Source organism: Podarcis cretensis, assembly GCF_951804945.1.
Source record: "Podarcis cretensis genome assembly, chromosome: 13".
In the NCBI taxonomy this organism is placed as follows: Eukaryota; Metazoa; Chordata; class Lepidosauria; order Squamata; family Lacertidae; genus Podarcis; species Podarcis cretensis.
This window is the reverse complement of record NC_137182.1, coordinates 25,001,826-25,028,247: the sequence shown is the minus strand read 5'-3', so window position 1 is coordinate 25,028,247 and position 26,422 is coordinate 25,001,826. Positions and strand designations below refer to the sequence as shown.

Below are 26,422 nucleotides of genomic sequence, written 5' to 3'. Positions count from 1 at the left end.
TAGGGTTGCTGTCCTTTTCCTAGGAGACTCTGAGTTATCTCTGTGACGAGCAGGGACTGAGCATAAATAGCTGTTCCTCAGTATGGAGGAAATAGAGCAATTTCCCTTTTGCATTCCTCCCTATCATGCAGCAGTTAAGGGAGCCATGTCAGAAAACAGTATCTGAAATCGGAGTCTTCAGGGCGACGAGGGTAGATGCATTTGCTTGTGAGATTTGGAGTGTTGTTTACTGGTGTGATGGTTTCATTGACTGGACGGTTGAGAGAAGCATGACCATGATGTGTATGCAAGTGAAATTGTCCCATTTCAAATGAATAATGTGCTACACATTTTCCTGATGTTGTAGTTACACCACCACAAATATGTGGGTTTCTAGCCCACCATTACATCAATCAAATCCCTGCTTAGCTTCCACCATGCTGCAGCATGAGGTGCTCCCCATTTTCGGGGGTCACTTCCAGACTGTCACTATTTGGGGGTAGGATTCTGTCATGTGACAAAGACACATGAGAGCAGAAGCAGCAAAGCAGGCTGGGAAGTGCTGGGACTGCACAGTCATTTGGGCCTACTAAAGTTATTCGGGCCTAACTGCTAACTGTTGAGTCACTCTGACTGAAAAAACTTAGTAGCCAGTTTCTCTTTTGTGCTCTGTGTAAGATGTCAGTGAGAGTCTGTCTGCTTCAGCTATGAACAGAGTCTGTATGTAATCTCAGTCAAGCTGTTTGGAACCATGTTGTTTATGAAGAAGTTTATTTTAACTCAGTAAAGCTTTTATTCTTTAAAATTCTGCATTATTAATTTACGCTGCGCATCAGATTCAGTCGCATGCTGGCAGATTCAGGTATCACAGTGGATTGGGAGCTCTTGCTCAACAAACCTTCTCCCCCTGCCCCCGCCACAAAATGGACTCTTTGCTATGAAGTAATGTAGCACCCTGCTTGTGGTTAACGCTTAGCTGGAATGAAATATTCAACGCAGCAATAGAGAAATTAAAATAATAATTTATTTGTCGGACAAATAAATATGAGGCACAGTGGTATTGAGGCATCTAATCATAAGCCTGCATTTTTATCAAACTTATATTTTGATCAGGGCCTGTATCTTAAAATGAGCTTAAAAGATTTTCAAATGTTCATGCCAGGCAGAAGAGCAGCTGCCTAAGAACCTTGGCAAAATGTTTTTTCCTCCTAGACAAGGGAAACAATTCTCAAAGTCGTAAAAAGGGAATTACAGGCTGACAGCCAAGGTTACACTGACCCTACATATTACAGAAGATAAAAAAGCAGAGATAAACATAATTAAGAGTGGGTAAATAGTAAAATAAAACCATGTGCCTCCCATTAAACTTGAGCCATATTTTCCTAAGGTTCAAAGGTCAAGAGCAGTGAAAAAGGCAACTGGCTTGGCTGGAGAAGATAGGTTTTCTTTCTTTCTATTTTTGAGGCTGGAAACTGTTCCTTACTTTGAAAAGGTTTATTCTTCTAAAAAGCTATCTATGTTATGTATTAAAAATATATTAGCTTAAATGTAATTATGCAAAGGAATTAGAAGCTAAGAAATGTTAAATCCTTATGCTAGATTCTTATTTCATATAGTTGGAAGAGATCACAGGGGCCATCAGCCACCAGCCTAGCCCCCCCTGCCAAGCAGGAAACATCATTAGAGCATTTGTCAAGCTTTTGTTTAGAGACCTCCAAAGGAAGGAGATCTTTCAATGATGATCCTTGACATCTGTTTAAGATAAAAATTTAAGATTAACCATCTGTTTTGGAGGGCAATAGGGCGAGGTGAGCTGGTAATTAAGGTTCCTTGTTGAGACACATGTAAGATATATTACTACTTATTTGTCATTTATAGATAGAATAATATATAGCTTTTTGTTTCCCATAAAAGGACAGAAGGAAATGGGTGTATCTTTTGTGATTGGTTCTAGCAAACAGCCAATAGGAATTTCAACCAGGCTGATTGGACAGAGGCAGCCACAGGAGGAGCAAGGGGGCTGGATTAAGGAAATATAAGTGCTGGCCAGAATGGCAAGAGGCCAGGCCAGAGCTTGGTAACCATATACCACTGTGCCTCATATTTATTTGTCTGACAAATAAATTATTATTTTAATTTCTCTATTGCTGCGTTGAATATTTCATTCCAGCTAAGCGTTAACCACAAGCAGGGTGCTACAGTATATGGTTACCAAGCTCTGGCCTGGCCTCCTGCCGTTATGGCCAGCACTTATATTTCCTTAATCCAGCCCCCTTGCTCCTCCTTTGGCTGCCTCTGTCCAATCAGCCTGGTTGAAATTCCTATTGGCTGTTTGCTAGAACCAATCACAAAAGATACACCCATTTCCTCTTGCCTTTTATGGGAAACAAAAAGCTATATATTCTTCTATCTATAAATGACAAATAAGTAGTCATTTATCTTACATTTGTCTCAACAAGGAACCTTAATTACCAGCTCACCTCTTGCCCTCCTTGCCCTATTGCCCTCCAAAACAAATGGTTAATCTTAAATTTTTATCTTAAACAGATGTCAAGGATCTTGAGTTCACATCATCATTGAAAGATCTCCTTCTTTTGGAGGTCTTTAAACAAAGGCCTGACAACCATATGTGTGCTCTAATGATGTTTCCTGCTTGGCAGGGGGGCTGGGCTGATGGTCCCTGTGGTCTCTTCCAACTATATGAAATAAGAATCTAGCATAAGGATTTAACATTTCTTGGTTTCTAAATCCTTTGCATAATTACATTTAAGCTAATATATTTCATACATTATCATAGATAGCCTTTTAGAAGAATAAACCTTCTCAAAGTAAAAAAGGAAGGAACATTTTACAGCCTCAAAATAAAATAGAAAGAAAACCTCTTCTTCTCTTTACACTCCTCTTCTCCAGCCAAGCCAGTCTATTTGTTCTTGGCCTTTTAACCTTAGGAAAATATGGCTCAAGTTTAATGGGAGGCACATGGTTTTATTTTACTATTTATCAACTCTTAATTATGTTTATCTCTTTTTTATCTTCTGTAATATGTAGGGTCAGTGTAACCTTGGCTGTCAGCCTGTAATTCCCTTTTTACGACTTTGAGAATTGTTTTCTGCTATAAATCGGGGGCCCCCCTTGTCCAGGAGGATAAACATCTTGCCAAGGTTCTTAGGCAGCTGGTCTTCTGCTTGGCATTTAACATTTGAAAATCTTTAAGCTCATTTTAAAATGCAGGCCCTGATCAAGCCTTAATAAAAATGCAGGCTATGATTAGATGCCTCAGTAAAATGATGGGAAAATGTGCTAGAAAGTGCAGAATGACACAGCGTCGTCTGAGCTCCCTGCAAACAAGTGAGAGCAATGGCTTTTTAAACAGATGCCGTTGTCTAATCTCCTTGCAAACCAATCCAGATGGACGTTCCATAAAGAGGTTGGCTGGAAGCACCCTACGATTGTGTGGATCAGCCACACTGGTCAGCAAAATGTTTTGATCTGTCTGTGAATAAGGCTCACCTTCCTTTGCCCAGCCACATATATGCAATTCAGGGGATGGGTGGGTTAAAAAGTGCATGAAAGGTGTCTTATCTGAAGTAGCAGAAGTAGAAATTGTGTGTTTTGGGAACGGGTAAAAGCAAGTTCGGAGTGACTCATGTTTTTTTAAAAGAGGCTATATATTTATAAAGTCTTCCCACACAAGCTTCCCACACGCATCTGTCCCTTGGTTATACTGTCATCCCTGTAATCGCACCCTGACAACAGTGTTGTGGACACAGGCGTGTTAATCTGCCTTGTCTTCTGTGCAAACATGCAACTAGCCCTTACAGGTTGTGGAGGGCTAGCCATTAAAAACAGCCATTTATAACTCTCTTCTCATCTCTTTCCATATCTCTATCCTAAGGATCTAGCCAAAGCAAAAAAAGCTCCTGTACTCTTTGGAAGCTTTTGCAGATTTTTCAAAGGGCCTTGACTCATGCAGAAGAAACCTCAGAAGGTTTTCAGAATCTTCCTTCCCACCTTTCTTTCTGCATTACCGTCAGATCTTGGGTATACTTTGAACTAAAGAAATATCAAATCTGAAGCCTCCCATCAAGTTTCGCAGCTTGGATGTACTATGCAAATAGAGCAAATCTGCATGTATTTGCTTGTTTTGCATACTTTTCTTTTCCTAATTTATGTTGAGCCTTCAGAAGAGCAAAGGGAGGTGCAGGACCCTACTGGAAATATAAAAACAAAAAACAAAATTAAAAGTGGTTGGTGTTTTTATTTTATTTTGGTTTTTTTGCTTTTATTATCGTGTGGTTAAGGGTGATCAATTTTATTTTATTTTTAGGTCTCCACTTCTCTGTGAAATGAGTATTTGGTACCGACCACAAGAGTTTCTTTCTTTGCTTTCCAAATGTATCCCTCGGTTCAGAAACCATCAGCAACCCTGGCCTTATGGATCTCAGCGCTCTGAACCTCAGAGGTAGTGCGACGACATGCGGAGCAGTGCACCATGCAGCAGTTTTACGTGAGGGAATGTGTGGCGTAGCAGTGACAGCACTGTTGCATGCTGGGGTGGCGCAGAAGAGGGGGCAGTGAGATCAGGGGAGACGGCCACATATTCACACACCCCTCTTTATCCTCCATCCAGGCAGCCGAGGAGTACAATCAGAGTTCAGGGACAAATTCCAGCTGGGCATAAACACTTGGGCTGTGAAGCAGGGCCGGTAAGGGGTGTGGCCTGGTTGGTTAGGGTTCCAAAGGCCCAAAACAGAAGCCTAGAGGGCCACATTTGGCCCCTGGGCCTAAGACTCCCCACCCCTGTAGCCAGAAGGAAGAATATCCTTCTTGGTGCCAACAGGGAAGTCTCGATTAGAAGAGGGATATGATCTTGATGGAATGGAGGAGGCTGATTGAATTGGCCGATTCTTCTGGTGTCTAAAATATGCCTCCTTTTTGCAAACATTTCCTTGCTGAGGACCTGGAACTAACCTTTTAGAAGTAATCCCTTTCTCTGGGCCCCTCTTTCTTTCTCTCTCGCTTGCTCTCTTTCTGTGTGTGCCAGCCAGGTCTAGACAGCCAGGATGTAAAAAGATCAATGGTCATCTTTTCAATTATTCATTGATTTATTTCCTTTTCACTTTGCTTGTTCTTAAAACAAGTGTGTTTGTGTGAGGGAGGGTGGGCGGGGGGAGAGAAGCAATGGGAGTTTCAAGCACCTCCACCCAGAGACACACCTGCTTTCTAGTGATGGAGAAGCTTCCTCCAGGGAAGACCTCCCCACACCAATCAGCCTCCTCCCTACCCCCCTCTCTCTAATTCACTCTCGCCGTGTGCTTTTCCCAGAGGTGGATACCTGATCTCCTTGGAAGCCCCAAGAAGAGCAAACGCCGTATGTACCTGTCTCAACGCGCTCCTAAAATTACAGGTACCAAATGCTGGGAGGGGAAAAAGAAGACAAAGGCACCCCAGTTTTTCAGGCCTGCTTTCCGCTCACCGGGACTTCAAAGCGGAGCCCAGCGCCAGTCTGCGTTACCTTGACTGTCCCTTTCGTGAGGTGAGTAACCAGTTTTGCTTAGTAGTGCATGGCTTGGAGCGGCGAAGAGGTGCAAAGGGTGGGAGAGGTATAATTCATGTGAAAATGAGTGGAGGTGGCAAGAGGCACCTGTGCTGTGTTTCCATATCTTACCTTGAGAAAAATGCTGTGGAGCCGGGCTGTCACTTCTCCCAGATCTGTTTGAACTTTGCAGTTCAGAAACGAGGACCTGCCCTTTTAAAATAAAGGGCTTGGTGGATAGGTGGAGCTAATGTGTTGTCGCTGTTCTTTGAAATAGGCATTTGAGAACTTTCTCTTTGGATTTCTTTCTGGTGCTGCATAGTCGCTGAGAGACTGAGAGATGAATCAGGCAGCCCCTGGTTCGTATGTTGCCTAGGCGGTCTTGGGGTGCCCAATATTATTTCAGCCTCCACACACCCCATCTGCAGTATGGGGATAATAATACTCACCTGTCTTATTGGGTTGTTTATTGCAACAAAAGTAATGCATGAACAATCTCTGAACACTCAAAAGCACAATAGAAGATTGTGTTTCGTAATCATTTACGGTTGTTGTTGTTCTTATTATTATGCTTGTTCCCCTCCAAAAGGTTAAAGGCAGGCAATAATGGATTTAAAAAGCAAAAGTAAACTACTGTATCATGTTAAAAGCCAATACCACATAAACTTTAAAAATCATAGTAGATGAAAAAAACACTATTATTACTTCATTGGAGTTATACCCAGACCCCAAACATCAGCCTATGGGGTGAGCTTCCAAAAAGAAAAGAAAAGAAAAGAAAAGAAAAGAGGGAAAAAATAATGTTTTTTGGGGGAGAGAGTTTTATTACTTCAGGACAGTCATGAAGAAAGCCTCTCCATGTGTCCTTGGCTGTCTTGAAAGTCGTGCATAGCTGCTGTTGCTAAGAGGATGTTTGATCTTAGTGGGATGGGACATAAGCAGGGCTGTACTTACTCTGTGCTAAAGTACAGAGAGAAAAGGGAAAAATATCAGCAAGAACATTCTCCCGCAAGAAAAGCTGAATTCTGTGTATCATGCATTTTCTTCTTCTTCTACTAATCAGGGGAAGGAGTTGTACTGAGCACAGAACCCCCGGTCCCTTTGCAATCGAGAATCCTGTTCAGCTCCACTTGCCTTTGGCTTCTACACTGTCATCTCCATGCTTCCCAACCAACCTATCTGGCTTAAATGCCCCAGAGCCTTGTTAAGGATCCTAAATTCATACAGCCCTACTTAGAAGATGCTCAGGCTCTGGCCTTGGCGAGCCCCCAATGGAACATTCACTATGAATGCCTCTCTGCACACCCTTGTTGAATGAACAAGGGCATTCCTACAAGAGCATTTGATCTTGTGCAAGGTGATGGGATATGGAAGAGTCAACAGCGTCTTATGTTGCATGGCTCACACATTTGACTCAAGGCCCCTTGGCTGTCTATGGCACTCTACAAAGATGGTGCTGCAAAATCAAGGGGTCCACTGAGCTCCTGGCAGGCCAGCCTTATTGCCCTTTAGATCAGCCTTGTAATGAAGCCCACAGAAGTTAATAACATGCAAAAATGTTTGCTTGCCTGCTGAGGGGCTAATAGCCTGCGATTCCATGCTGGCCACAGAGGGGGGAGCTCCCTCCTCCTTGGCCGGCAATGAAACTTGAGCTGCTGGCTTCTTAGACTAGTAATAAAATGAAATAAAGGAAAAGAAGGACTCCTACGCAGTGGGTTGGTTAAGGAAGGACAGATTGCTCCACCTACTCTCTTCCATTCCCTTCTGTTGTGGCTAGCATGGAACCGAGTGGAAAGGCAGAGGAGATGGGCAATACTCTGTCTCTTTTCTGCCAGAGCTCATGATCACAGCCTCAGGCTATTAGCCAAGTTGTTAAATCAGCCTTGTATTTCGATTCCATGCCAAGACTGCCTTGCTTCTCCCCAGCTTTTAATTAACAATAGTGCACCTTTTATGTCTCTTTATGGCTGCTGCTTTTAGTCTTGCGCTGCTATTTTATTACTGTTCGTGGTTTCATTGTTTTATGAATTTTGTTCTAAGCTGCCTTGAAAATTAGTTTATAAAGGGAAAGGTAGAGTATAAACATTTGCTATTCAAAATAAATAACAAATACCTGGCTGACATGCTGCATACAAATGGCAGGCCGTAGGTTTAACAGCAGTGGGCTTTACGTTTGCAGGCCTTGCGTAATGTTTTCTGGGTTAAACTGGGAACTGTAGTTTAAGGGTGCTGGGAATTTCAGTTACATGAGGGGCATACTAGAGTTTCCAGGTTTCTTTGGGCGAAGTCATGTCTGTGACGTGTACACAGCCTAAAAAGAGGGCATTTCTTGTAAGGATTGTCAAGACTTTGATAAACCTCTCCTTCTTCATCTATTTTGAGATTGACATGGAATAACAAACAAAATGATTGGTTTCTGACTTGGGTTTAGTTCCCTGCTGATCCATCAGCCCAGTAAATGCCTTCTAACAGTGCAATCTTATGTAAGTCTACCTGGAAGTATGACCAGTTACCGTATTTTTTGCACCATAACACTCACTTTTTTCCTCCTAAAAAGTAAGGGGAAATGTCTGTGCGTGTTATGGAGGGAATGCCTACGGGTGGCATGCCTACGGATTTTCCTCCTCTAAAAACTATGTACGTGTTATGGTCGAGTGCGTGTTATAGAACGAAAAATACGGTAAGTCCAGTGGTGTCTAGCAGGCCATCTTCTTCCTCTCTCAGCCTTCATTCTCCCCCTTCTAAAATTATTAGGAGCGGTGCCCTACCTTTCAGGGTTGCTATGGAGGAATGATGGCATTGCATTTTATGCGCACGAAAATGTCGCATAAACAAACCTCTGCATGGGGTGAACCTGTTCGTTTGTTTTGTAGAACCAGGTTACTAGAGTGAGGTCAGTGGCATGTTGCAGACACAGAAAGCCTGCTTATATTCACTTTAAGCCCGGGATTAATTATCCCACATAATGTTGCCAAAAGAAAACGAGCTTCCCTCCAGCCGGGAACACAGTATGATAGTGCCTTCTGTTCATTTAACAATCTCCTCCAGTCAGTAGGGTGCAAACAAAGTGCTGTCTTCTGCAGCACTTCAGTATGCTCCCTACCAATTGCCTCACATGATGCAATCCAATAGGCACCCATATTCATAGGCATGAAGCGACCAAGGAATTGCACATAAAAGAGTACTTCTAAAATAAATGCCTTGTTGCAGATAACCTATGTGAACTGTCTGCCTGCTGTTTGTGATGGACTCCCTTGTTTTAGAGAATCTTCAGCTAGATCCTATAATCCTTTGGTTCTCTTCACCCTCCTTAACTCACTACAAATGTCTGCAGGTTTCAGGCAAGCTTGAGGACTAGAAGCGTTTCTTAAAATAAAAATTCAGAAATACTCTTGCAAACCTGGTTGGGGGTTGGGGTGGAGAGTGACCAGCTTCCAGGCTAGAAAACTAGATCCAAACTTGCTGCTGCCTTGCTGATAATTACCATGTTTTTCGGCCCATAGGGCGCACCGGCCCATAGGACGCATCTAGTTTTTTGGGGGGGAAATAAAGAAAAAAAAGTTTATTTCCCCCCCAGGCACGGGGCTGGGGCGGGGGAAGCCCGAGCTTCCCCCGACCCCAGCCCCCAGAACAGGCAGCTCTCCACAAGCCGTGGGAGAGCTGCGCGACCTCGTGCAGCTCTCCCACAGCTTGCAGATAGCTTCCTGAAGCCTGGAGAGCGAGAGGGGTCGGTGCGCACTCCAGGCTTCAGCGAAAGCCTGCATTCGCCCCATAGGACGCACACACATTTCCCCTTCATTTTTGGAGGGGGAAAAGTGCGTCCTATAGGGTGAAAAATACGGTATGTGAAAAGAACGCTGAGCTGCCAAACAATGGACTGAGAGTGGCTAAGGCATGATTGACAGCTGCCACGCTATCTGGGGGAAATGATTGCAACAAAGAAACTGCATTGAGCTTATTCTTCCATCTCCTTCTCCTACCCCCATCATCCCTTCCAATTTTCTTTTCTGATGAAATTGTCCCTTCCAGTGAAATCAATACCAATTTCCATCTGGAGATGGGGGTGGGGGCGCTGTGAGTGACGGCTGCAGATCGTAGAGCTTCCGCTGATTTCTCTTCTGTCCTCTCTGTTTCAAATGCATCTTTCAAGTAACATTTTGCACTCTTTACGTCGTTTTGTCTTCTCAACAGCCCTGCAGGGTAGGGCTTGGAACAGGACAATGCCTAGGCTCCTATCTCCAGGCAGCTGTGGATGTGATTTGCACAGACTGCTCTATTTCCACTGCAGCCAACATCAGGGTTGTCCTGAGGCGTAAGCAAGCAAACATATGCATTTCAAAGCAATCTGAACACAGATTAACTGGAGTCCATTGGCCTTCTGAGTCCCATATCTTTACCTTCTGACCAGTGGCATACATTTGTGGAGAATAAAGTGGCCGGGGATTGGGAGGCCACTGGACTTGAGTCGTGCCGTAGCCTTTGGCAAGTTGCTGCCCGCCCACCCCCAATACTCCTGTCAAATAGGAATATATATGTGTTTTCACAGCGCATACCTGTGAACAACTTTACTACATGTAGGTTCATGGTTGCAGCAGTTCTAGAGTTACCTTGTCTATACGTTACCTGTGGAACCCAGCTTATGCAGAGAGAAGGAGAAAGAGAGAGAGAGAGAGAGAGAGAAGGGGGAAGCCACGGATTTGCCTTTGCATTGCGGCCACACAGGTTCGGCTGCCTCCACCGGACTTGGCAGCATATGCCAGTAATTATGCACCGCCCTTGTATTCTTATTACCACCGTGATATCCTCCTGGCGTTTGTGCTAGACACCCATCTCTGAATAAAAGGTAGGGGCCTTTAAGAGGGGGAGAAGGGGAGAGAGAGAGTATGTGTCTCCCCCCAGCACATTAATCTATCATGAGCTAATGTGTTTTGCCCATTCTGTTCCTTTGTACTATCGCCAAGGCGTGCGCGCACACACACACACACTCACCCGCACACACACTCACCCGCACTCTCTTGTTGCACTTCTGCCACCGAGCTCTGATGGTTGGCTGGGCCTGAGCGAGTCCGCGAGAGACAGAGAGAGAGAGAAAGAAAGAGAGAGGCAGAGTGACTGACAGACAAGGCAGACGGAGGCAGAGGAACAAAGCCGAGACAACAATGGGAAATACACCGTCTCAAGGCATGTCAATGTTCATCCATTCTTAAGTAGCAGGTATTTTTTTTTATTGGTGTTTTGTTTTTTTTCTCAACCCTCCCTTTCTCTTTCCCAAACCCCGCCGGTACCTTAACGATGCTCCTGACGCTCTGGTCGTGCCCTTATAGCCGGAGGTGTCGGCGTTTTGCTTGGAATCGAAACACAGGGAATGGACGTGGTTTTGGTGTTGTTACCATTTTTTTTGTAAAGGGAAAAAGGGGTGTGTGGCGGGGTGACAGAAGCTCCCCCCTGCCCCTTGTGGTTGGGGAGGCAAGGTAGGATTCTGACTATCAAATCTGCCACTTAAGTGGGTGGTAGGGTGTGTGTGCTGGGGGAGAGATCTTAATATATAAACACTGAGCAGTTGTGCGGCCAGTGCTTTCTTTGGGTCTGTATATTTCCCCACCCCATTGTTGTCAAGGCTGCTGAGCTCCAGGGAGATTAACTAGCTACCGAATCTGCTGCCCTAGAAATATTGCTGAAAATAGAGGGGGGAGGGGGGACAGGCAGCACATATTGATAGGTAGAAGAACCTCTTTGTTACCTCCCCCCCCCCCCTGTCAACTGGCATGAAAAGGTACATAAAGATTTGCCTGCTGATTTCAGTTTGTCAATGGTTGCACTGCTGTTTTTTCCCCCTCCCCACACACAAACCACCCCATTATTATTATTATTATTATTATTATTATTATTATTATTTTCTCCCCTGCTGGAGATTAAGGTTGTTGCTGATTGCTTTGTTAACTCAGGAAGGCAGTAGGGACTGGTGGGAGAGAAAGTAACTGAGAGAAAGAAAGAGTAAAGATGTGAAGAGGAGAGACGATTCATGGGGGTTTTCTTCTTCTTCTTCGTCTTCTTCTCAGTAGCTTGAGTGTGATCGCAGAGTGGGAGACCCTTTGGATTTCAGGTTGCATCGCCAACTTGGGGATTCTTTGCTTCCTTCCCTGAGCATCGGTGAAGGACCAAAATAAAGAAAAGAAAGCCACATCAGGGATATGAGAGGGGAGAACAGAAAAGAATGCATTGATTTCTTTCTTTCTCTCTCTCACCTTTGTGATGCAGAACATAGGATGCCTGTGTGGGGACATGCATGACGGATGGTTAAGAAGCACGTTTCCCGGGAGATGTTGTGCACGCAAATGTACGTGTTGGAGGTATCTTAGATATGTGCAATTCTTTTTTAAAAAAATCACCTAGCAAGGTTCTTTCTCTCTCTTCACCCTCTCCCCACTTGGCCAGCTACCGTGTGCCAGCCTCTTTCAAGGGAAGAGCTTGTGATCGAGTTGGGTGTCCACTTGAGGTTCACAAGAGGGTCTGGAAGAGAAGAGTCTTATGCTGGGAGACCGGTCTCTGATGGGAGGAGTAAGGAAACGGAGAGATGGTTGATGTTGGGGTTACAGCTGGCTTAGCCACGGAGGCAACTACATAATGGCCTGGGGTTGCCAGAATTCCAGGGGCATCTTACCTTAGCTATGCACATGCCTTGACTTTTGCAAGAAGTGCACAAGAGCAGCTTAACAGCTCCCTCGAGGGGTGAAACCCCCACCCCTCCATTTCACTGGGACACACAGGGCAGGAATCTTCTTATCTTCACCTGCCTCCCTCCTGGCACCGATGCAGTTTTAAAAAGAAGGGAGTGAAATTAAACATGAATACGAGGCAAATAGGATAACGCTCAAGTTTTAGATCATTAAATGTGCTATTGCTATTCCACTTGCCATATGATAAGACATTATCATGAATAACAACAATAATTTAATTCATTAGTTACTTCGTTTGAAGCGTCTCTAGGCAATTTCACAATACAACAAAGCATAAAGACGATTGCATTTACAAAAAAACAATTTAAAATAATTTCATATATAAAAGTGATTTCAAATCCAATACAGGTACTGATAAGACAATACAGATAAGACATGCGTAGGTGAATGCATTTTAATTCATTTGCAGCAGCAAAAAGAAACCTTGGGGGAAGTGGGAATTCTAAAAGGCAAGAGAGATTTGCTTAAGGGTTTGGAGAAGCAGCAGCCCTTTGTGTTTCTTTCATACGTTATCCTTGACAGAGCAACAGAAGGATTTTTTCCCCTAGGTATGTGTGATCTGGCCTCGAAGGCGGGAGTTGCCCAGTTCCAAAAAGTTCTCTGTTTTGCCCCTGTCCTCACCTGCCCCTTTACTTCAGGCCGCGGCGGTGCCTGGCCTTGATCTGCTGGCAGTAGGGGAGATTTGAAAATCAAAATGTATTTGCTGATAATAAAGCTAGCGACAAAGATGAAGAAATCTGAGGTTTGAGGGATTCTCAGTGTTTGGTGGTGGGTAAAGAAAGACATTTCTAAGCAAAAAAAGGCCTTTTACATTCGTAGAAGTGCTGCGACGTTGTTGAATCAAAAAATAAAATAGATGCCATGCTTAGGTACACAAGCAACCGCTTGGCTCATATAATACAATAGAGAGGTTTGCAACTTTTCCCTTTGTTTAGAATCAGGCTGCTGAGGAGGACAGAGTGACACAGGGCAAGGAAGGAAGAGTTTCAAAGGGTGTGTGAGTCAGGGAGGAGTTAGGGAGCTTAAAAGAGTCAGCAGGGCAGAGACTAGGCTCACCAGAGAAAGACACAGCATTTTAAAAATACAGAACCATGGAATGGCAAGAGTTGGAAGGTAACCCCAAGGGTCATCTAGTCCAACCCTCTGCAAGGCAGGAATCTCAAACTTAGCATCCATGGCAGAGGGCCACCTAACCTGTGCTTAAAAACCTCCACGGGAAGGAAAGTCTACCACCTTCCAAGGGAGCCCATTCCACCATGGAATGCTCCTCTCATCAGAAAGGTCTTCCTGATGTTTATGAGGAATCTCCTTTCTTGTAATGAAGCCATGGGTCCAGGTCCTATCCTCCGGAGCAGGAGAAAACAAGATATGCTCCTTCCTTCACCACTGGAACAAAAAGAAAAAACCCACTTCACTCTGCATGTATATAATCCGTGAAACACTTTGCTATGGTGTGTTTTGATGGCCATCATAGAATAATAATAGAATAAGCCACTTTTCAAATCAAGGCACAGGAGGAATAGTCTCCCTAGTATTTACAAACCATGATGGCCAGCAGTGGAGCCTTCTGCTCCGGGGCCAAGTTACTTCTTTCAGCCAGAATCTAGGGACTGGGGTTGATAATTACTTGTATATATAAATAGACAGTTCCCAAAATCCCAACTCTTTGTCATGCTTTAGGGAGAGGAAAACAGGAGTACTGAAAGGGATAGCGAAACAGATCTAGGGAAACAAGGCCAGTTCTTGAGTTGGAAGAGTGGTATGATGTGTGTTGCCCATGTCCATCTCAAGAACTCACTTTCGGATGGGGCTAAATGGAGCATGTAGTGCTCTGGATGACTGTAGCCTCAGAAAATCACGCCCCGTTAGGCTGCCCAGCAACACAGCAAGGCACAGCCTTCCTGGTCAAGCACTCTCAGTGTTGGGATGGAAGATTGCCATACCACCTCAAAAAAAGACTGGAGCCACTAGCACTGGAGGGGGAGTGAGGTAAATTAGCAGTAAAAGTTGGTAGTGGGGCCCAGCAAGGAGGGAGGAGCTGAAACATGCTGAGGAGCTCTGATTGCAGGAGTGTGTGGGGTTAAGTGGGGAAGGGTGAAAGAAGCAAGCGGGTGGGTTGGGGGAAAGGCAGGAGGGAAGATACTCCCTATTCCTTCTCAAACGCCCCATCACAGCTGTTGAATTTCATGCACAGTTACTGGGAAAATAATAATGCTTGGTATTTATGATTCCTTCCATTTCCAATGTTCTCAGACCGCGAGTGCCGTTGCTTATGTAGCCGAAACAGCACGACCCATACACAGGAGGGGGCGGGGGGGGTATTAGCAGACTCAGGAGATTCCCAAAGGCTTGCAAAAGTACAGAATATATTTAGCGGGGAAAGAAACGTTAGGGCAACTCCCCCCGCAAAACAGCTCAATGATGACTGAGCATGCTCAGTGGGCATGAAAGATTGCGGGTGAGGAGGAGATGGGAAAATGGGAGCAGGGAGTGCATTTGAGTGGCTGGAGCCCTGTGGAGCAGCAATCCATACCACTACATTTTGTTGCAAGTCCCACTTGCACTTGCTTCTCTCTCCCCGCACCCCGCTGGAGAGGTATATCTATATTTCCTATTTCCTTAGCACTCAAAGCTTTATCTCAGTATTCCTTAACAATAACCCCATGTAGCTGACCCATATTACAGAAGGAGAAGGGACTGGGGCTCAGCGTGAGTGGTTTGCCAAAGACTACATGCTGCAGGTGTGGGGAAAGTTTGGCCCTCCCGATGTTGTCGAACAACAACTCCCATCAACCCTGGCAAGCATGGCCAATACTGTAATGGCAACAGCCTGAGGGCTAAAGGTTTCCCACACCTGAACTGTTGAGTTTGGTCTTGAAGTGAGATTTGAACCAGGAGCACTCGGTTCATAGCCACTCTGTGAAACACCAGCTCTGCTGCCATCAATTTCTGGGCTGCTTGTGACGTTTGTTATGGCACCTAGCTGAATGCCGAACTAGATCAGTTTGAGTCTTAAATACATTAACCACCACCCCCCAAGTCTGAAGTCTTTATTTTCATGGGAGGTAGGGGCACGTAGGAAGCAGGGGGTGGAAGGCTAGGGAGATGGAGTAGTAGCAGAGGACTGCTGGCCCATACCTTTGAATTGATGGATTATTTTTGTCCTGTGTGCTGGGGCCTGAGGGCTGGAGATTGACTTGGAGATGGTCAGGGAGGACAGCCTGCAGTTGCCTAGCAACTGCTAGAAAGGGGGGAAAGCAGTGGAGGTGTTGAAAAGGGTACAGAGAAAAGAGTCTGCATTGCTGACACAGGTCTAAGGAATAAAAAATGGGATGGGCTGCAGTGCCAAGTCCTAATGTGTAGCCCATCCACCAGCAACTAAACTTTGGGGTCTTTTTCTTACTCCGAAACAGAGAGACCCATATTGCAACACTCACTTCTGCTTCCTTTCCACACTACACTGTTCTGCCTTTGGGGAAGGATCATATCTTTTTGGCAGAAGGTCCCAGATTCAACCCCTGGCATCTCCAGGTAGGGCTGGGAAAGACCACTAGTCTGTAGATAGGCCAGTGGTCTGACTCAGGTGTAAGGTAGCTTTCTATGTATTAAGGACTCGCAGAAGCTGCTCTAGAGCTATTAACAGCTCACTTGTTCATCACCTCTCGAATCTGCTTGGCTTCCATTCAGAGTGCATTAAGATGAATTGGACAGCACGCAGATGTGCCCTGTGTAGCTATTTCTCTTAAAACATCAGCATATTGAACTATTCAGCCCATTAAACTTACTTAAGTCGCAAGGTATACACTGGGTAAAATAACAGCAGTCCTTTCAGGGGTCCTCGGCAGTGACCCTGCTACTTAGCCATTCAGATCACTGCTCTTTGTTATCCTCCTGGTTCCCAGATTGGCATTCTTCTAGGATATCCAGTATGTCATAATGACCAACCTAATGACCAAACATAATGACCTGTGGTCATTTAGCCCAAGGCTTGGGCAGATGGTAGAGCTGGATCTTCTGAAGATCTCTTGTTGGTTTGCAGTAGATCAGCAAGGATATCTGACTCCAAATCGCTAAACAGTAGCAGTAACAAAATGACTCCCTTTCCACTCTGAATTATATTGCTGAAATGTAGAAAGCTTGGGCTGAGTGGAAGGACTATGAGTTCTGATACTCAAGACTGGTTCCTAGGCTCTGAATATTTTAATTCTAACTGTATGACTTGGCTCAGGTTGGTGACCCTTGGGGTTCAAGTAAAAGAACAACAACCAAGAAGATCCTGCAGGACTGAAGTCTGTCCACCCTTGCTTCAGTTCATAGGTCTGGCCACTTGGTCACGCAATACTAGACATTTCCAGATGAGCATCCATCCTGTTTTATTTGCAGCAGATAAGACAGTGATGGCTATTTATAATGAGCATTTGCTCTGATTTGTTTTCAGGGAGGCTAGATGACCTTGTGTCAAAGCAGATGTTAACCCACACCTTCCTGTGCAATTTCCCCTCACTGCAAAAAGTCAAATATTGGGGGGGTTGGGAAGCAAGTTTTTTTGCAAGAGCTCCCAACCCACTATAATTGTGCTTGAGTCCTACCAAAAATAGCAGTAGTCTGGAAGTGCCCACTGATACTCCTCCAGGCTCATGGGGATGCTGAGGATGGATTCCCTGCCAACACACATGTCCTAAACTTCAGGGTTCTTCTGCAAATGCCTGCCGTGCCCCCACCCTCATGGCACCCCTGCTTTCCTTTTGCAATTTCTCATGTTTTGAACTGGTCCACTTGGCATCTCATCATGTCCTGGTTCATATTTCTTTTCTGAAGGGGCTCCCCCCCTCCAGTTGTGATACTAAGTATTCACAAAAACAGCTTGAACGTCTGCAGCCCCGCTGGAAAAATCCACTTGTTTTGCTTGCCTGTGTCTGTGTGAAAAGCCAAATGTGCGAGATACAGGGGAACTGATCTTTGTGCTTATTTTCCATCAATGTCCTCTTTATGGCTGCATCATCATCTTCTTCAATGCTCCAAAGAAGGAGTGTTGCTCAGTGCTCCAGCGGCCACAGGCTTCTCACTGAGAAGTCACCCAGCTCCAGCCAGCTGCCCTGTAGCCAAGCGTAGACTGTGCAGAGCTAACAGCGGTACCAGGCATCGGACCAAACCTTTGCTGTAGCAAAGAGGCCCGTTGTAACCATGCGAGGAGGAGGGCTGCCAAAAGGGGGTGTAAAAAAGAGAAGTCCTCTAACTAAATAAAAATGAAACAAGCTGGGATTTAATTATAGGGATTGATTCTTCTCTTTGCTGTACATTGATTTGTACTGGGCAGTCATTGCTAGAGACAGCGCAGCTGCCTTCTGCCCTCTGTGGTAAGCTGGCCTCCCAATGTATGCACACAACAGACACACACTCCTCTCATTCTGCCAGCGTGCTGTTGGGAAGGGGAGGGGAGGGTGGCTGCATCTGAATATTCTTGGCATGAGGAGGGAATCAGGCTGCCTATGTCATGTGGGTGTGGAGGGAAAGAATTTGTTTCCTTTAGGGAACGAAGCAGCATAGTGGCTATTTTTACATCCTGAGCTATGACACTTCTCCAGATTCCACCAGCATCTGAGGTACCAGGGACTGGGTCCTTCAGTGCCAGGGCCTGTCCTGCCCCAGGGGGATACCCAACACAATGTATATGTGATGATGGCCCAAGGAAAGGGGAGATGAGAAGCTCCAAGGTTCCAGGCACACAGGAAGGCAGAGAAAAGTTGCATCAGCACCTTGGAGAGGGACCTAGGTGTGTGTCCCTGAGCGCAGTTCACAGTCCTGCACTATGGCACAGCATACAAGTTGCCCTGGAGCAACTAGGAGATCTTCATAGCCTGGGCTAGGTATTGCTTGATGAGGGGCCTTACGCTCTGAATGCTGCACATCCCTACTTAAAAGGGCTACTGCCTTCCTCTACAGCTGTTGGCTTCTCTTAAGTTGGGTTTGCCAACATGTGACCCTCCAGATGTTTTTCGACTGTTGCGTCCAGCAGCCCCAGCCAGCATGACCAATGATTAGGGAAGAAAAGAGATAGAATCATAGAATCATAGAATTGTAGAGTGGCATGGGACCCTGAGGATTATCCAATCCAAGCCCCTACAATGCCAGAAAATGTAGCTGTCCCATACGGAGATCGAACATGCAACCTTGGCATTATCAGCATCTATCCAACTGAGTTATTGTAGTCGCAGTATCTGGAGCAGGCGTATCTCATCCCGTGTTGCCATTTGTGGCAAAATAGGAAGTGCGTCCCTGCCTGCTGTGCTGCCTCCAGTACTGCTGCTGCGCCATCTGCCTTTGCCACCGGTGCCGGTGCCAATTTCCTGTGATATTTCACAAGATCTTGCCAGAAATTGGCATTAATGCTGGTGCATCTTATCCACCAGCGGTGGAGCCTACAGGGCAGGTGGGACATTTGTAGGGATGTCAGCTCAGAGGTTTCTGCCGCCTGAGGTGGCAGCTTTACTCCGCTTCATGGGTGGGCCGGTCTTGATCTAGATGGCCGCAGGTCAGCCACCTATGTTTTAGGCCCTGGAGTTTCAAACTGTGAGGGTATCTTCTTGGGGTTCTCTGAAGAGTCTGTGGGCCAATCATCAGAGCCTGGCGGCAGAGGTGTCCCATCAGACTTTAGGGTAGGAGATATGGGCTGCCAGGCATTGAACCTGTGGCCTTCTGAATACAAAACTAAAGCTTTTTCACTGCGCTATGCCTCTTCCCCCGCAATATAACACCAGCCATATATTTCATCCCCTGGATTTAGGTCTTCGGCTAAAATCCCACCACAAACTCAGCAGGTAGTCTCAGGAAAGCTACCTTCCTCAGCTTCAGCCCATCATCTCTGATACAGGGATAATGATACTGACCAAGCTTAATAGTTGTGATGAATTCTACAATTGTGTCTGGGAAGCGCTTTGGACGCTTAATATTCAGCATTGTTCCTCAGGCCTCCAGAAGACAGAGAGGGGCTTTGTTCTATTTCTTGCCATTAAGATGCTTTGTAATATATCAACAAGTCATAGAAACAAACAAACAAGATGCTATTTCACAGAATAGAAGAGAGTAGGAGGCAGAGCATGACCAAAAATAACCCAAAAAGGTGTTGAAACAATGAAAGACAGACATATTTATTATCTCAGTAAGGATACAGGCTGGGACTGGGTAGGTAGGGTTTGTTTTAGATTAGGGATTCTTCTAATCTAACACCTTACTTTCTCTTCTGTTCAGAAACTGGAATTGGGCCACCCATACCTAACACTTGTCAACTCTGCTCTCTTTGTGCTTTGCTCTGCTTACCTGGGCAAGGCTGATTCATTTGCTTAGTCTTCCAACCTCTGTATTGTAACTGCTATTCTCCAATGAACTCAGACTCGTTATTTCTGGCGTGGGGTGGAAAGTTGCAAGCCAAGATCCTCTGCAAGTGCAGAAAAAAAGCACAGAATATGTAATTCAATTGAGATAATTCAGCATCCTGGGAATCTCCCTTTTCATTCCTTGACTGAATTGTCAGCAGGTGGGGGAGGGGACCCTGTGGGCACCCAGGAAGACATCTGCGGGTGCCACGGGCACCACATTGGAGACCCCATTCTGTATTACTTCGCTCACTTCAAATATGGTAAGCTGATGAGGCCCCTCCTGCTCATTCTTCTGACTGAGGCCCTTAGCTTCTGTCCCAAATTCTTTTCCTGATGGTACCATCCTGCCATTTTCAGTGGGAAATATTTTGTTTTCTCATTGAAGTAAACAGAACTAAAAAAAGTGCTTAATGCTGGATAGAGATATGAAGGCTCTAGGATGGAAAAATGGAGTGGCCGGTGGGGAATATGTTGCCCCCTATTCCTCTCTTCTTTTTTTTCAGCCATCACATCTCTAATGTTGAATGGCCCTTTTGGAGTTTGTACCCCTTGAGGTTGTGAGGATAGTTGAAAAGATGCAAACAGCACCCGGTGAAATCACAATGGCTGGATTGGAGAGGCTTTTAGTGCCCTGCATTGCTCTTCTGATGAATGCAACATAAACTGTGTAAAATAAGCAAAACGAATTGCGCCAAATAACCAACTATATGTGCATCTGGTTTGTTTGGCATCATTTATACAGGCTGCAGAATTCTGTTTGGTGCCAGCTTGGTGCAGTGTACACAGAATCCTGTTTATTTCTCAGATCTCCCTCTTGATTATGCCATCTGAGTGCAGGGTTCTAACAACAAGGACATAGGGGCCTAAATGAATAATTGGTTTCCAAGTTCCATAGTAAACTGCTTGGGGAGTTTTGACAACCAAGCAGAACATAAATCTTGTCAAATAAATAAATAACAAGTTTTAAAAAATTGCTTCCTGATTTAAACAGTGGTACATTCCATGTTGATTGTCATATCATATTTGTTGCTATTTTTATTTTTTAAAGTGTTAATTATGCAGGCTAACACAACCTCTGGGGCTCAGCACTGCATGCAGAAAGAGTCCCAGGTTTTCTCCCTGGCCTCTGCAGCTAAAAGGACCTTGGGAAATATCTATGCCTGAGACCATGTGGAGTCATTGCTAATTGGAGTAGACAGTAGTGGACTAAACATCCAAATGGTCTGACTCAGAATAAGACAGCGTCAAAAATAATAATACAGTTTAGAGTTGGAAGGGACCCCGAGGGTCATCTAGTCCAGCCCCCTGCAATGCAGGAATCACGCTTTTAAGATCGTAAGAAGAGCCCTGTTTCATCGGACCAAAGGTGTGTCTTGTCCAGCATCCTGTGCTCACAGGGCCCATGGGAAGCTTGCCCAAAGCAGGACCTGAGTGCAGCAACACTCTCCCTACTTGGGATTCCCCCAGGAGCTGCTATTCAGAGACATACAGCCCCCAACAGTGGAGGTGGAACGTAGCACCTATCCACCATGAATTTATCCAATTCTCTTTCAATTCCAAAATTTCACTATGTGATATGTGAATAAGTCCTTTCTCTTGTCTGGCCTGAATCTTCCAACATTGGAAGAGTCACTGGCCTGAATCTTCCAACATTCTTCCATGAATCTTCATTGGGGCAAGGGGAACCTCTTTTAAAGGACCTGCCACTATGTTTGTCCCGGGTATGTAGGCTTGGCCTTCTCTGAGCCAAAGCTGATGGAAAAGGGACTCCTTCAAGTTTCTGTCCAGAGACAGCAAATGCTGTTTTCTTTCAGGGTGTGGAACTACTGTGTCTTTCATTTCCCCCGCCCTCTTTTTCTATCAACATTTTAGACTGTAAGTATCATGGGGCAGAGACCTCTTATGCATGTCATTCTGTAAAGTGCCACATTCACTGATATGAATGGACAAATAAGTAAGAGAAAGCTTGTCTAGGGATGTTGCAGACTGCAGTTTCCTACAGTCTCCCCAACTTGCTGCAGAGCTGTGTGGTGCAGAATTTAGAGAACCCCAAGCTATTACTGATTCACCCAGGGAGAGGCTATTTTGGGATTGAGAACATTCTTGCAAAACGAAAAATGAAGTTTGGAGAGGTTGCTCCCATTGTGTTTCTCTGATATAGATTGAAGGTGCATAATATTGATGTAATGTATGTTTCCCCCTGATGTTTCTTAACCATCCAGATGTACACAAAATTAGAATGGACTTTTCACAATGTTTCAGTGGATAATAGTGTGTGGTGGACATCATAATCTATCCAGTCATCCTTAGTCTGGCTCCATATGTTGCAATATTATTATTATTATTAATGCTTATATAGTACTTTCTGAGTTTTTTACTTGCTTCACACACCTATTCCCTTAGTAATCCCTAGAACAGCCCCTCAAGGTAGTGAGCCAGCAAGCTGTAGTGCCTAAAGTCATAAAATCATAGAGTTGGAAGGAACCTCAGAGATCATCTAGGCCAACCCCTACCAATGCAATGAATTCACAGCTACAGTATCCCTGCTAGATGAGTATCTTTTTTTTTTTTAAATAATTTTTATTCGTTTTTCAAACACATAATAGAAACAGAACAAAACAGAAAAATAAAAAATTCAAAACACAAACAAAAACATACAAAACATTTAAACCAATATAACTTCAAAATTATATTTTCATACCCTTCTTTCTTTTGACTTCCCCATACCTCCCCATCCCTGCATCCTTGTTTAGTGATTCTTTAGCAACCCTTTAGTCAATTATCCTGATTCCCTTTCATTAAATTTCCTTTAGCTTTTTAGTTACAGCTGCAATTCTCTGCTTCTTACCCCATGACATCTTAGCATTCCTCAATTTTACCCTGCTAGATGAGTATCAGACCTCTGCTCAAAAACCCACTAGTGATGGAGATCTTGCCAATGTCCGAGGCAGCCTGCTCCACTGCTGAACACCTTGCAGACTCAGGAAATTCTTCCAAATGTTTAGGGGCCATGTCAGACTCGAAATGAGGAGATGTGGGTTCAAATGCCTACTCAGCCATGAAGCTGGCAAAGGTGATCCTGAGCCTGCCACCATCTCTTGGCCTAACCTGCCACACAGAGCTGTTGTGAGGATAAGATGGTGGTAGGACTGGTAATGGGGAGGTGAACCAAATGTGGGAAAGGTCCTGAGAGAGGCAGAGACTTAACATGCAACCGCAGAAATCTCAGTGGGGAGATGGACTGCATTAACATGATCACCTTAAGATATAAAGTAGGAATTAATTAAAGTATAAGGCTGTACCTTTATATATATGGCATGATACATCTTCTCTTTTGCCTATGTATTTTGTTTTGGGGAGCAAAGTATCCTGAACTTAGGAGGTGACTGGTTTGTTTCAATTAAGCTCGTGCAAGACAAGTTCCTGGTAGTGAACCAGTGCTGTGGTGTGTGTTAATTATTGTTGATAGGGTGGCATGTGCCATTTGGACACCAAAATGTCTTAGGCCGACCCCAGGTACATTGGAGAAGCCTGACCACAGTGGGTAGTAATGCCCAGTTCATTCTCAACAAAGTGATCTGTAGGGTTTTGCTTTCCACAGCTCATGTATAAGTCAGGAGACACTTGCAGGTAGTGGCCAAATTTTAAAGACCAAGTCCACGCTAGTAAGGCACAAACAGGAAAGGACGGGTTAATGGACCTGGAATGATCCAAGGGCCCATTGTACCAGGGCAATCAAGTCCTTTTGCACCTTAATGAGTTATTACTTGAAACAGAGAAAGCTCTGAAAGAAACCTTTGCATGTGTAAATTAAGTTTCCTTTGAAGTTTTGAAGCATACTGTTTTTTTCCAGCATGGGCCTCTCCAGGCAAAACAGCCTCCTCTTGCTAGTATTTTGTTTGCGCTTTCTTTCTCTTGTAGATTAGCACCACCATACATGCTAATGAACATAATAAAATATTCTCAATAGCCATTTTAAGGGCCATACACACATCCTCTTTTAAAATGGACTCCATCAGTATATATTAAATGCAGGGTCACGTCATAGAGTCTTATATAGCTCTGCTCCGCACAGAAGCCAGGGGTTGACTTTGTTTTCTTTGCTGCTCATAACTAGCACTTGGCATGAGAGTTGGCAGTGAACAACAGTGCCCTGTAAGAAGCTGCTAACCCAGCAAGGCCCAGAGCTTCCATTAGCTCCTCCTCTTCCTGATCATCTGCTGGGTCATTATTTACTAGATGATCTTCCTCCTGGGTAGTGCCTTGCTCCAGAGAAGATCACTGGCAACAGAACCTTCTTGGCAGCTAAAGAGGAACCCCTGACAGCAACACTGGGCTTCTTACCAGCTCTCTTGCCAGCTTTGCGCTTGAGACTTTGGGGTGGAGGCAGCAGTGAAGGAAGAGAACGCATCAAGGCAGGGCTTGGGAAATGGTCAGAGGGGTTATCAGGGGGCTAAGGTGAGGCCGACTCTTCAGGCTACATTGGGACTAATGGGGGTGCTTGCACTTCCTCAGATCCTGCAATCATTATCCTTGCCTGTGTGCTGCCTCTGAGGGAAGTCCAGAGGGTAGTGATGAGAGAATGGGCCTCCTTTGTCGTGGCCCCCTGTTTATCTCCCCAGGGAGGCTCACTTGGTGCCAACCATGCCATTGTTTTAGCCCCATGCAAATATACTTTTGTTTTCTCAGGCAGCACTGATGATACAATATTGCATTAAGAAATCTGTTTTTTATATGTTTATGTGATTTCATAATCACATTTTTTTTATTTTTTTGGTTGTACATTTCTTTGGGATTAAAAAGAAAATTAGTGGAAAGCAATATGTGAGTTTAATAAATTGAAAGTGAAATCAGTTGTACTGGGCTTTTTTGCAGGGTCCCCTACTCCTTAATCACGGGAGATCTCTCTGAGATATGGGTTGGGTAGGATCCTGACATTTGGTGACCCAGGCAAGAAGCAGGAGTAACTTTCCTTATTAAATCCCAGGGCTGGCTTTCCAAGCACGATTGGGATCAGAATGGGATCAGCAGGGCAGGGCTGATGCAAAAGCAAAGTGCATTATAAACTAAGGGAGCTTTGAAGTCTGTGTGAATCTGCGGTTGGATTGGTTCAAGGACAGTGGCAGACAAAAAACACACACACAGGTATCTGAGAGGGGAGCTGTTAGGCCAAAATACGAGAAGGAAGACTGAGTATTACTGAGGGCTTATCTGTCAGTAGAGTTGTGGCTGTGTATTTGGCAAATCAAATAATGATGCAGCATTTTTAAAGCACAGATGTTCAATAGTTGCACTAATTACAGAAACTTTTTAAATTCCACCCTTCTCCCAAGGAAGCAGTCATTCCCAACCCCAACCCCCAATCTAATCCTCACAAGAGCCCTGTGAGGAATATATATAAGCATTTATAACTAACCCATGATCTCCTAGTGAGCTTCTTGTCTAAGTGAGGATTTGAAGCTGGGTTTCCCGGGTGGCACTGTGGTTTAAACCACAGAGCATAGGGCTTGCTAATCAGAAGGTCAGCGGTTCGAATCCCCACAACAGGGTGAGCTCCCTTCAGTCCCAGCTCCTACCAACCTAGCAGTTCAAAAGCACTTTAAAGTGCAAGTAGATAAATAGGTACCGCTCTGGCAGGAAGGTAAACGGTGTTTCCATGCGCTGCTCTGGTTTCACCAGAAGCGACTTAGTCATGCTGGCCACATGACCTGTCTGCGGACAAACGTCAGCTCAGAGTCATTCACAACTGGACTTAACTGTCAGGGGTCCTTTAGCTTTACCTTTTCCCTGGTCCCAGCTAGACACTGTACCTTACTATGCCCTTGCTGTTGATGACTGCTGGCACTCCTGTCTGGAAACATTTGCAATTATAGCTGGTAATTGGTGGGATAAGTTTTAGTGTGCTACTAGGTCCTGTCTGCTGCAGGGCACAAGTAGCCCTTATTGGTGCCCTTGCTAGCAAGTGTTGCACCATAATGAAATGTTTTGAAAATGTATAAGAGGCTATTTGTGCTATTACTACCAGTGTATAAAGTCCTCAACAATGTGGAACCAGTTTACTTGAAGGATTCCCTTATGCCATGTATGTCTACTTGGCTGCTTCAGTCTTTGGAACTGACACTTTTACAAATTTCACATAATGTTTATTGTGAATGTGCAAGGAATCTGTTATTCTGGGTTGCACTGCATGCACTCTCTACCCATTAATATTAGGCAGGTGTTTTAATTGTATGGTTTTTGGTGCCTGCTAAAACTTTTTTTTTTTTGTATTTAGCCAAGCCTGCCCAGACATCTTTTTATTTTATTATGTGTATTAATTTTTTTTAAAAAATACTGATTTATAGGCCAACTTGTCTTAAACATTTGGTTTTATCTGTATTTTTCAGTACATATGCTTTATTTTGTCTTATGTAAACTTCTTAGAGGGTTTTTTGATGGATATGCAGTATATAAACTACAGGGCCTGGAATTCTTTGAGGGAAAGAATGTGCTTCCAATAAACTTCAAATGTATAGTGTGTACACAACCACCAAGTAATAGGCAATCAGTTGACCATGGTGGAAACCATTGTGCCAAGATGTTTTGGGACTTGAGGCGAACCAGAAAATGCCCCCCCCCCACTCCCACCAGGGAATAATGGATGGCTGGGGATCTACATCAGGAACAAGGGGGAAATAAAGATCTACATTGGGAACAAGGGTGTAAGGAGACCAGTAGCACCTCCTGCTTGTCAAGAGACCGCAGTAGAAGCAGCATAGGGCGAAGCTGCCGAGGAGGCGGCAAATCTGGCCTCC

The 26,422-nt window shown here is 44.7% G+C and overlaps 1 protein-coding gene across 6 annotated transcripts in view; it reads left to right on the top strand.

The window, feature by feature from the left end:
* Positions 1 to 26,422, top strand: part of SRCIN1 (SRC kinase signaling inhibitor 1) — a 331,708-nt gene that overhangs the window by 51,839 nt on the left and 253,447 nt on the right. For 4 of the 6 annotated variants that reach the window (XM_079949239.1, XM_079949240.1, XM_079949242.1 and 1 more), the window contains exons 4-5: positions 4,307 to 4,441; positions 5,305 to 5,515. The gene's annotated coding sequence lies outside the window, so the exon portion shown is untranslated. Of the gene's footprint in view, positions 1 to 4,306; positions 4,442 to 5,304; positions 5,516 to 10,087; positions 10,730 to 26,422 lie in introns of those variants that run through there. The other 2 variants (XM_079949244.1, XM_079949241.1) reach the window with 2 other exon arrangements.